Consider the following 4,623-nt stretch of genomic DNA (forward strand, 5'->3'; position numbering starts at 1 on the left):
TAGGGAAGTGGGGGGCGCTATGGGGGACTTTTGGGATAGCATTGGAAATGTAATTGAGGAAAATATGTAATAAAAATATTAAAAATCAAAAAAAAAGAAACGTACAGATTTAGAACACTAGAGTTTCAGAGGATGACATATATTAGTGTGAAGCTCTGCAGTACTTTGCTTTTTCAACAGAAGTGGGCTGGTCACCCTGGATGCCTACTGCCCTCCACTTGCTTTCTCTCTTTTTGTAAACATCATATAGTTGGAGTGTGGGGCTGTTCTCTCCATCCATCTCCTTGACTTTTGTGCCATCTCTTAATTCTCTCAGACTGTGTTGGTGACTCCGATACCATTCAGTGTTATGGCTGCATTGAGTGACCCGTCTGTTTTGTTTATCCCATGAATTGTACTTTTCTGTTTATCTTTTGCTCATCAATATGTCTTCTAGTAATAATATTTTTTTTTCCGAGAGTGTGAGCTTGCCTGAGTAACATGGCGGTGCTTATAAAGACAAATGAGGAGATGATGGACTGCTCATGAAGTCAGGACTGCCCACCAACACTTACGTTCGGTTACTAGGACGAATCATGGTGGTGGTGTTCTAATATTAGCACAGGAGTAATTCTTCTTTGGTAAACATTGGTTAAGAGAGATGCCGCCAGGGCTAAGTTCATTCACAACAAATACCTATCCCTTGAGTCCCTGCTGAAGTGCTTCCTTCTGACTCGCATTGGAATCTTCCTGGTCTTTGTTTACCCTTGTCATTTTATTTAAATTCTCAATGAGTACCAGTACCTATTTGTCACATACCAAGTGTGCTATATAGCTGGATGTACATCTGTACAATCTATCAGCTACAACTACCAACATTCACTATACAATTCGGAGTTGCTATTTACTCATTTCCCATTTGGTGATTTGTAGCTGCTTTGCTTGGATTGATTGCTTGCCTACTTCACTGTTACAGTTTTTTCTATTTCTGGTTTCTCTTTTTTTTCCAAAATAATTTTTTTAAAAAAATTCAAATAAGGCTATAAATTTTTTCCTTAATGTGTTTAGCTCTTACAGTCTGTCAGTAATCTTGTATTTATTGCTAGAACCCAAATTATTAATCTGAGGATGAATCCCACATAAAGACCATCCTGCTAATCTCAGCTCTTAGTGAAGACTAAAAAAAATTCTCAGAATGCCCCTGAGTCATTTTTTTAATAATAATCACAGTCTTCTTACAATATCAGTTTGACTTATTATCTTTGAAGACCATCTCTACCTAAGCATTCTGTTCCTGAGGAAAAAGATGAACACAACTGAACTCTTGTTACCAAGCTTACTTAAGTGTTTAATGGCACAGCAGTTACTTCACTGTGATTAATACAGCTCTACTGCAGATTTCACAGTGACGATAGGAACTTTCACATGCCTATGCTGACTGTGGCCTGAAGTCCTTTTCCACACTACTTCTTTGCATCCTTCTAAACCTAAGTCTGAAGCAAGGTTTGGTCTTCACTGTACAATATGTGTCAGTTATCTCTATGCTATAGAATCTAAGACGAAGGCTCTGGCGACCAGAGAGAAAAAATTCATAATCTTAGATGTATCTCCTAAATCCCTTTAGCTCTTGTTTGACTCTCCCCAGAATTATTGAGATTAGAACACTCTGTGTTTAAACAGTAGTTACTTGCAACTACTGTTTTAACAAACAAACAAACAAGCAAACATCTTGATGGCTTAAAACAGCTACAAATACATGTTTTAGTTATGAAGATTAGACAATCAAAACACATCTAAGGGCCAAAAAGCAAGGTTTTCTTGTTATTCTCTCTGGACACTCTAGCAAGAGGTCCATTTCCTTGCCTGCATTGGCCTTTGGAACCTTCCTACACTTCTTGAAAGGAGTTCTCTTCATTCATCTTCAAAGCACCAATGGCTGAATGAGTCATTTTCCACATTTAATTAATCTCAAACTACCTCCATTATCATATTTTCTCTGAACCTCCAGCTTCTTTCCATATTTAAAGACCCCTTATAATTTCCCGGGGACCATTTGAAAAATCTCCTTGATGTTATTAATGCCTTTAATTTCATCTACAACTTTAACTCTTCCTTGCCACAAAATGAAATATATTTCCAAATTCTGGGATTTGAATTATAGGCATCTTGGGTAGCTATACTGTCTCCCACAGTGACACATACTTCAGTCACCAGGGTTGTTATTGTTCTTAAATACCATAAGAATGTAATTATTTATCATTAGTATGTTTACCAAGTTCCATATTACCCTCCTTAACTAACCTTGTATGTGGAATTTCTCTAGTGCTGTCTAAGATAGGCTGCATCAAAGTCATAAGATCTAGATTCACCTAAGCAACAAGCCATTGCCATGCCTATGAAGGGCTCTCTCTAGATGAACTGAAGTGGGAAGCCCAATTCACATGCTAACAAACTGTTGCATGGACTGGAGTCACAGGACGAATAATCCTGCTAAGTCATCTTTGCAGACATCACTCTTCTTCCTGATTATAGATGCCATGTGGCCATGCTTTCTCACCATAACAGGTTTCCTCTTAAAATATAAGCCACAATACACCTTTCCTGCCTTACATTGCTTTGCTCAGGTATTCTGTGGCCATAACTGCGGGCTTTTCCACCCACTCTCAGTTCCTGAAATAATGACTCTGAGATTTAATTATATGTGAATAAGTGCCTAGGCCATAGCTTCGGCTTGTTCTCCAATTAGCTTTCAGCTTAATTAACCCAGTTATTCTATTCTATGAGTGCTACATGGCTGGTTACCTCTTCTCAGCTTTGTGCATCTGTCTCCTCCGCGTTCAGGCAAAACTATTCCTGCACCTGACTATTTCAGAGTTCCTATCTACCTACTGGAACTCCATCTTCCCATTTCCTGCCTCAGCTCATTGCCCAATCAGATTTTTATTGACAGGTAACGCTTCTATTCAGTACACAGAGATTCTGTTTACATTTCCCCCTTTAAGTCTAATAAAAGATTCTTTCTCTTTCAATAATAAGCTATAAACAATGATAGCAATTATGAAAACTCTCAGGTAAGATTTATTATACATCCAGTCTATATGTATATGGCAATCTTTGAGAGTTTAGAGTTTTCTACCTAACTCAATTTCTATCATAACTTGAATTACCAACCTAAAAACTTCTTCTTAGACCTTAAAACGTTTTTCTAAATCCTAAAAGGCTTAAGCTTCATTGTGAGACTGTAACTATATAGTCTTCAACTCCACCAGAGACTTGAGAAGGAGTAAATACTGCCTGAATATACAGGAAGTGCAGGCAAGCAGTCTCCAAAACTATAGACATGACAGAGAGAGTTGGCTTCCTGGACAGTATCCCAAAATGTCTGAGTCATTAGAGCATCATCTTCAGCCTTCTGTCCTAGTATATCTCACAAACTGAAACAGGAAATATGAAGGACAGCTTTCCTGTCTTGGCAAAACTCAGTAGTCAGCTTCCCAGCATCTCATTTGTCCAGTTTGGAAAGCATGCTGTCATTAGTTGAGGCGAGGGCAGTTTCTTGTCCAGTGGCTAGCTTGCCACATAGAAAGCAAACTCCATGTCTTAGTCAGGGTTTCTATTCCTGCACACACAAAAAAAATCATGACCAAAAAGCAAGTTGGGGAGGAAAGGGTTTATTCAGCTTACACTTCCACATTGCTGTTCATTAGCAAAGGAAGTCAGGACTGGAACTCACACAGGGCAGGAACTGGGAGGCAGGAACTGATGCAGAGGCCTTGGAGGGATGCTGCTTACTGGATTGCTTCCCCTGACTTGCTCAGCTTGCTTTTTATAGAACCCAGGACCACCAGCCCAGGGATGGCACCACTTACAATGAGCTGGGCCCTCCCTCCTTGGTCACTAATTGAGAAAATGCCTTACAGCTGAATCTCATGGAGGCATTTCTTCAAGGAAGGCTTGTTTCTCCGTGATAACTCTGGTTTTGCGTGTGAACTTGACATAAGCTGGAGTACACTCCATAAGGAGATTCTCTGATGTTTGTCATAGTCTTTGAAGTAGAATGGGGGTGCTATCAGGAGCAGACTGATCTCATTGTTCAAATAAAAAGTCTTTTATTAACAAAACATATTTAAATGCCATATTCTTTACATCTCTGAGGTTTTTGAAGACCTCCTACCTATCTATAGTATATCTGAATTGTTTGTTTCTAGGAATTTATTGTCTGTTAAACTTAAGAAGCATTTTTTCTGTAATTAACTAAATTAGTATATAACCATAAGTTTGATTTTTGGACCACTAACTTGCATGTCTTAACTATTCTAAACAGTTCATAATAGCAGCTTTTAAAAGGACTAGAACTTAACATTGAAGTGTTAATAATTACACAGGTATCATACCTTAAGAAGAGTTGAGACATAGTGCATTATAACCAAATATAACCTTAATTTTTTATCACTATACAAAGATCTATACCAATGTAAGATTCTTGGCTAGTAGTAGCTCTATAGTTTAAGTATAGATTCAATAACCTACTCTTTATTTCTATAACATTCCTATATTATTTCTATACCCCTCTTCTTTTTCTCTTTTCTTTTTTTTTATTCTTTTTTTTTTTTTTTTTTTCGAGACAGGGTTTCTCTGTAGCCC

The sequence above is a fragment of the Mus caroli genome, chromosome 14 (assembly GCF_900094665.2).
Source record: "Mus caroli chromosome 14, CAROLI_EIJ_v1.1, whole genome shotgun sequence".
NCBI lineage: Eukaryota > Metazoa > Chordata > Mammalia > Rodentia > Muridae > Mus > Mus caroli.